Source organism: Gossypium hirsutum, chromosome A03 (genome assembly GCF_007990345.1).
Source record: "Gossypium hirsutum isolate 1008001.06 chromosome A03, Gossypium_hirsutum_v2.1, whole genome shotgun sequence".
Lineage (NCBI taxonomy): Eukaryota > Viridiplantae > Streptophyta > Magnoliopsida > Malvales > Malvaceae > Gossypium > Gossypium hirsutum.
Window position 1 is genome coordinate 58,336,917 of NC_053426.1, and position 8,035 is coordinate 58,344,951.

The 8,035-nt window shown below is 36.5% G+C and overlaps 2 non-coding genes across 2 annotated transcripts; one reads left to right on the top strand and one right to left on the bottom strand.

Annotated features, from left to right (window-relative positions):
• The first annotated feature begins 886 nt into the window (after window positions 1–886).
• On the top strand, window positions 887–993 carry LOC121225720 (small nucleolar RNA R71). Its single transcript, XR_005923587.1, has one exon. It is a non-coding gene; the product is annotated as a small nucleolar RNA R71 (small nucleolar RNA).
• A 4,988-nt stretch (window positions 994–5,981) lies between these two features.
• On the bottom strand, window positions 5,982–6,088 carry LOC121227368 (small nucleolar RNA R71). The gene has a single exon (XR_005924982.1). It is a non-coding gene; the product is annotated as a small nucleolar RNA R71 (small nucleolar RNA).
• Between the last annotated feature and the right edge of the window lie 1,947 nt (window positions 6,089–8,035).

Consider the following 8,035-nt stretch of genomic DNA (forward strand, 5'->3'; position numbering starts at 1 on the left):
TTCTGATTCCTTTGGTGTAGGAATTTCAACAGCTAGTTGATTCTTCTCAACAAGCTTATCTTCGACCTCAATCAATCGGGGTTCCAGAATTTTACCACTTCACAATGCCACTACCTTGATATTCTTTACCCAAATTTCTTGGATTCTCAGTATCGCTCGGCAAGGTTCCTTACAGTCTATTATGAAGCTCTGTAGCTAACTAGCCTATTTGGTTTTCAAAAATTTTCAATGTTGTTGGTTGGCTTTGGATCAAAGTGTCATTCTTTTCCATATATGCTTTCAAAAAGTTCTCCAAACTATTTGATGCCTCAGCTTAAGGTGGTTTTGGAGCTTGCTGATTAAACCCTTGAGATTGGTTGAGTCTACGCTGCATAAAGTTGTTGTTTGGTCCATTTCCTTAGTTGCTCTAAGAAAAGTTGGGGTGATTATGCCATGAAGAATTATAGAAGTTGGACTGGGTCCTTGTCCACTCCTATTTTGGTGTTGGTTCCCCACATAGTACACTAACTCAGAATTCAATGGGAAAATCTTGAAAGAATGACCTTCCCCACTGTACATACAAGAAACTATTTCAAATGGACTTGGTGGCTGAGCTACAAAATTATTAACACTATTAACAGTAAACTGTTTTAACATAAAGGAAATAGATGATACCTAAGCTGATAATGAAGTGAAAGCATCAACTTCATGAACTCCAACTATACGTCTTCCTGAAGCTTTTCGATTTGTTGGCCATTGATAGTTGTTGCTTGCGATCCTCTCGATGATCTCATAAGCCTCATTATAAGACTTACACAAAATTGCACCATTCGTAGAAGCATCTACCATTAATCTTGTATGTGCATTGAGACCATTATAGAATGTCTCTAATTGGATACAATAAGGAATCCTATGATGAGGACACGTACGAAGTAACTCTTTGAATCGCTCCCAAGCCTCATACAAAGACTCGTCATCCAATTGTTGGAAATTTGTGATCTCGTCCCTCAATTTAGCGTTTTGCTAGGTGAGTAATACTTAACCAAAAATCTCTCTACTAATTCTTGCCATGTAGATATGGAACTTGTTGGTAATGAATTCAGCCATGCTCGTGCTCGATCTCGCAACTAGTACGGAAAAACTTCAACCTCAGTGCGTCTTCAGTTACACCGGCTATCTTGTATGAATCACTCATCTCCATAAAAAATCAAAGGTGGAGATGTGGATCTTCCATGGGCATACAACTAAATTGGCCCACCGGTTGTAGTATTTGAAACATCATTGGTTTCAATCCGAATTGGGTTGCCTCAATATCTGGCCTTCTAATTCCTAGATTTAACTCATTGAAAAATGTCACAGCATATTGTCTCATGCATCAATCCCTATCATCAGAAATGAGGATGGGATTTTGTACATGATCGGCTTCATTACCTTGGTCTTGATTCTGATTTCCATCTCGACTTGTCTTCGAGCTGTTCATTCACGTCTTCTTTGTCTGAAAGTTCGCTCAATTTCAAGGTCTACTGGGAGTAAATTGATAATCCGATCTATACTCATAAACACCTAAAAACAAAATCACAAAATTAATAAGAATAAGTTAGTACTGTTAGAAATAACCAAATTGAAAATAAATAATTTCACAAAGAATGACTATTGCAACAGTTGACAATCCCCGGTAACGGTGCCAAAAACTTGTAACGATTGGGTTTGTGCAAGTGTACACAGTCGTTATCAAGTAATAAGTAAGTATCGAGTTATCGTCTCCACAGGATTTGTATTTTTTATAAGTCACTTAATTTGTAAAATTATAATAACAATTTGATAAATAAAAACAATATAATTGAGAAGTGATGAAAAATTAAGTATATGAAACTAAATGCAATGATCCCTAATGCAAGTTATCCTAAGTATGAAAACTATATGAATGAAACAGATTTTAGAATAATTAACACAATAAGCAACAATTATAACATAAATAATCTAGGACTCAAATTATTATCAACATGTTATCAATATTCGGAAAAATATTCCATGGCAACTCGATCTTTCATGAGTTTGGAAACCACATTAGGTCCTTTTGGAATCTTTTATTTAGTAAATACGCATTTTACTGATCCTTATTTACTAATGGTTTCTTAGTATTCGTGGGAGGTAAGAGGAACATGTTAGGTTTGAAACAGTTTAATCACACAAATCTAAAAACTATGCAGATAACAGAGCCTGGTTAGGGTTTTTATCTAACCTGCAATTTAATTGGGTTAGGATCTACATTAAGCATGCACATTTCAAATATGTGTCCATTATTGGTCATCTGGTTAGGATCACTCAGCTAATTCAGGTGCATTTCAATCACATATGAATGAAATTCAGACTTGGTTTTAATTGAAAGCATGATCGATTGAGGCACAAACATTAAAGCATGAATCAAATAATTATTATTTAATCAAAGCAATCATCCTAACTTAAATAAAATTAAGCTATCATTGTTGTAAACAAGAATAGTAAAAACATAGCAAAAATTCTTAAATTAAGTTAAAGAAAAGAAAGATTAAACACAAATCAAGGTGGCTGTCACCCAAGACTCTGACTAACGAGGGCTTCTTCATTCCTTCACTTTGTTTTTTTGCTGATGGCTCTTCGAGGTGGCCAACCAAGGGCTCTTTGAGAGGATAATTTGGTAAAAATCCTTATGCAAAGATGAAGATGGCATGAGGGGGAAAGAAATCTAAAAGAGTTAAGAGAGGAGAGAATAATGAATGAGTGAGGGATGATGGATAAGTGAGAAATGGGGTCTTATTTATAGGTGAGGCAAGGGAGCTGCTTTGCTAAAAATAGGAGTGTCCATCATTTGAAAATTCATCCAAGAGTGGCCGGCCATGATTTGTGGGATTGTGGATGAGTTTTGATTGATTTAAGTGTCACAACATCATCAGGATCAGGACTCGGTCAATTGCAAATCTCCGGGTAAATCTCTGATTTCTTCAACTCTTCAAGGACCTTCTGTAATTAAACCAAAATTTAATTTATGAACATCCACATGCAGCCAAATTTTGGGTTGACTTGGTCCTCCATTTGGATGTTTTTGTAATCAACATAAAGCTCTTAAACCTGTCCATCAATAGTAGATAATTTAGAAGACCAAAAAAATATAATTTAACCACTTTAATTAATCAATTTACTTAATTAATTAAAACCCAATTTATTAATGAAATATATTAAAATAAATTATTAAATATAACTTTATATTTTATTATTTAATTTAATCATGCATGTCCCACTTTATAGATTGAAAATATAATATGCTCAAATTAATATAAAAGAACCCATTTTTTCATGAAAACTATATAATAAAGCATAAAATCACATCATAATAATTTATATGTCCCAATTTCATATTGTCATATATTTCATTAACTTATTAAACAATTACTTGGTTTTAGTAACAAATTTAAGTAAAAACGTGACGAATTATATAGGAAAAATCCTATATATTTTTCAGTTTACAGTACACGGGCGTGTGGCTTAACTGTGTGACCAAGTGAGAGAGTTACACGGGCACAAACATGAGCTGGGACATAGCCATGTGTCCTTATTTTGAAAAGGCCACACGACCTAAGATACGGGTGTGTCTCTTAGCCATGTGAGTCACACGGCCGGCCATACGGCCGTGTGACCCTTATTGTATTGAAAATTTTCTATGTTTTCTGAAAAATTCCCTGATTAATGCACGAGGGATACCAAACTGAGTAAAAATATTTTTATGAAGAAATTTCAATACTAAATTGGCATCATTTGTAGGTATATTAGAAGTTTCAACCTATTTGGAGACGTTGTCAACAACGAACAATATGTAAAAATTACCCCAATAGGGTGGAAATGGCCCCATGAAATAAATTCCCGACACATCAAAGAGTTCCACTTCTAATATATTTTGCAAGGACATTTCATATCTCCTGGATAGGTTTCTAGTTAATAAACCGTAATTTATACATATTTTTACCCCATATTTAACGCATTTTATGGATGATTTTCCATTAGAATTGGTGAATTTGATGCTCCTAATGCTTTAATTTCATGTTTTACACTTAGGAGAGCATAGGAGAGTGAAAGGAATGAGAAACTCGCCAAAAATGGAGAAAATGGGCCAAAGTACGAAATCAACACGGCCTGGACCTCCTCACATGGGCAGATCACACGGCCGTGTCAATTTGGCAGGCTCGAGCACGGCCTGAAGTAATCGCACACATGCATGTCCCTGCCGAGCCCAAGTTGAGTCTAATTCAGAAAAGGCTAATTTTGAGGGCTTTTAGGCATTCCAAAGCCTATAAATACACCCTAGAGAAGGAAGAAAAGGAGGACGGAGTAGGGGGAAGGAATTACTGCAAGAAAGCCGATTAATTCATCTCAGAAGTAGGATTTATCATCAAAACTGAAGATCTCTCCTCAATTCCCCTTCAAGAGTTTTGGGTTTTCTTTATGTTTTGTATTCATTATTATTCTGAGATGTTTTCTTATTTAGTTATGAACTAAATCCCCTAAATACCTAAGGGGAATGGAACCTAGGACGAATCTTGTTATTATTTTCTGAATTGTATGATAAATATTTGACTTGTTCTTAATTATGTGTTCTTAATTCTTATTTTGATATCCCAGGATACCGATTCAAGATAAGCTATTATTCAGAGGAGGAATAGACCCTGTCTAAGAGTACATTTGTCATAATTAAGCGGAGTTGATTGCGCGCCTAGACATAGGGTGACAAGATTTTGCCGGATTAGTGTGAAACCTAATAAAGGGATCCATAGATCGAGTTAATGCAACCCTAGAGTGTTAATTAGAGAAAGGTCTCGGTTATTCAATCTAGTGATTAAACATTATTAGTCTTGAAGAGGGATAATAACATAACTTAGGGATCTCTACGGAACAAGTTAAATGAATAAATTGTCCCATTCGGAGCCAGAATAACAAGTACAGTCTAGGTGGATTTTTCCTTAGGTATTGTCTTCATTCAATCGATTTTTCCAAAAGCAATTCCCCAATTCCATTTTCTGTGCGTTCTTAGTTTAGATAATTAGTTAGTTAAAACAAAAACCTCTTTATTCTTAGGCGAGATAATAAAAAGACAGTTATTAGTAGTACTTTTAGTTCCTCTGGGTTCGACAATCCGATCTTACTAAAACTATACTATTGTTTGATAGGTACACTGCCTACATCGCGATAATAGTTAATTCAAGAGCGAGTAATTATAAATATTTAAAACATATCACAAGACCTCGCGATCAAGTTTTTGGCACCACTGCCAGGGAACTAAGATATTAGGAACGCTCAATTTTTATTACTTTAGCCATTTATTTTTCTTGAAGTTTAATTTAATTTAATTATTATTTATTAATTTACTTTTTCCTTCTATTGGCAGGTTTTTATAGTTTATGACTAGAAGAAACCCGTCAGGACCATTACTTTTTGCCGAAGAAATCGACCATACAGTTCACAGAAATCAAAGAGAATTAAGGCTGAGCTTAAGATACATAGAGAACGTGCAAGAAGACGATACTCAACCCCCAACCGAAGAGCTGGCTGAAAACCAAGGCAATCAGCCACCTCCTGCAATTGCGGCTAATCAAAATCCGTCTCCACGCACTATGTATGATTATGCTAAACCTTCTTTAACAAGAACTTAATCGAGCATAGTTAGACCCGCTGTAGCTGCAAATACTTTTGAATTAAAACCTAACACTATTCAAATGATACAACAATTTGTTCAGTTTGATGGTTTGCAGGATGAGGATCCCAACACTCATTTAGCCAACTTCTTAGAACTATACGATACATTTAAAATTAATGGTGTCTCTGATGATGCCATTCGTCTTCGGTTATTCCCTTTTTCATTGAGGAACAAAGCTAAACAGTGGTTGAACTCGTTACCATGTGGGTCAATTACTACATGGGAACAAATGACCGAAAATTTTTTACTAAAATATTTTCTGCTGGCTAAAATGGCTAAATTACGTAATGATATCTCTTCTTTTGTGCAAATGGATTTAGAAACACTCTACGATGCATGGGAGAGATACAAGGAGCTTTTGAGAAGGTACCCTCACCATGGGTTACCGCTTTGGCTACAGGTTCAAACGTTCCATAATGGCCTGGATCCTTCGACTTGACAAATGGTTGACGCAGCTGCTGGTGGAACCATCAATAATAAAAAACCTGAAGATGCCTATGAGTTTATAGAGGAGATGTCACTGAATAACTATCAGTGGCAAGTCATGAGGACAAAGCCAACGAAAATAGCCGGCGTTTATAACGTCAATTCGATCACTATGCTCTCGAATCAGGTCGAACTCTTAAATAAAAAGATTGATGGTTTTCTTAGTTCTTTGCAGGTTCACCCAGTAAGGCGGCGCGAAGCAAGTGGAGGTGGAACAAGCCATTCGGAATGCCAACCTTATGGCCACAACATGGATAACGGGCAATTAAACTACATGGGTAATAATCCTCGACCTCAAAACAATCCATGTAGTAACACTTACAATGTAGGTTGGAGGAACCACCCCAATTTCTCGTGGAGCGGTCAAGGAAATCAAAGACCACATCCACCTCCAGGCTACCAACAACCACCCTACCAACAGGAAAAGAAGCCGAACCTTGAAGAGATGCTCTCAAATTTTATTTCAGTGTCAGAAATTCGTTTCCAGAACACCGAGACAACACTTAAAAATCAACAAGTGTCGACCCAAGGGCTCAAAACTCAAATAGGCCAGCTTTCCAAACTAATTTCCGAACGACCACAAGGTAGCTTGCCAAGTAATACCAAACCCAACCCAACGGAACAGCTAAACGTAATTAATATTCAATATGTAGAAAGAGTTGTTGAGCCCGAACCAGAACCGAGGCAAGAAACTGTGGTAAGCAAAGGTCAGAGTGAGGTAGATAACAATAAAAATAAAACGGTGAATGTCGAATATAAACCTCGTGTGCCATACCCAACGTGACAAGGAAAGATCGCTCAGATGAACAATTTGGTAAATTCCTTAAGCTCTTAAAAAAATTACATATTAACTTACCATTTATTGAAGCCCTATCGCAGATGCCAAACGCAATGAAATTCTTAAAAGAGCTTTTAGCAAATAAGCGGAAGTTGGATGAGGCATCGCATGTGGAGCTACACGCAGTGTGCTCAGCTATTCTTAAAAATAACAATCGAACAAACTAAAAGATCCAGGGAGTTTTATGATTCCTTGCTTAATTGGTAGTTTAGATGTTAATAATGCATTAGCTGATTTAGGGGCTAGTATCAACGTCATGCCTTATAAAATGTTTAAGGAACTAGGTCTTGGGAAACCCAAATAGACTAGGATGAGCATTCAACTAACAGATAAAACTATAAGATTTCCTAGGGGTATTATTGAAGATGTGCTAGTACAAATCGATAAATTTATATTTCCCGTTGACTTCATTGTTTTAGACATGGAGGAGGATAGCAACACTCATTTAATTCTGGGAAGGCCCTTTCTAGCAACTGCTAAAACAATTATTGATGTTGGCACAGGTGAGCTCACGCTTCTCGTAGGAGACGAAACACTCACCCTTCAAGCTCGCAACTCTGACAACCCATTGGAAATTGAAGGTGATCGTCTAAACCATTCTATTAAAAGTGACCACATGATACAACCCACTTTGCAGGAGATAAGTCTGAAGGAAGTACATGAGCCACTCTCAAACAATAGTAAAGGATCTATTCATGAAAAACGAAGGCTGCAGATAGAGGAGCTAGATGAATGGCGAACACATAAACTGAGAACACACAATAAACTGAAACTACGCCAAGACAAGCTTGATACCTCTCCAAATCAACTTAAAGTTGGAGATAAAGTCTTATTAGATGCCGCAGATCCCCACATTGTCACTACCACACCGAATGAAGAAATCCCTCTTACGGTACTCAGAATTTTTCCATTCGGTACGGTGGAGGTGAGTCATCCCAAGTTCGGCACTTTTAAGGTAAACAACACCCATTTAAAACCTTATTTTAAGATTGATAGCAGGAATGAGG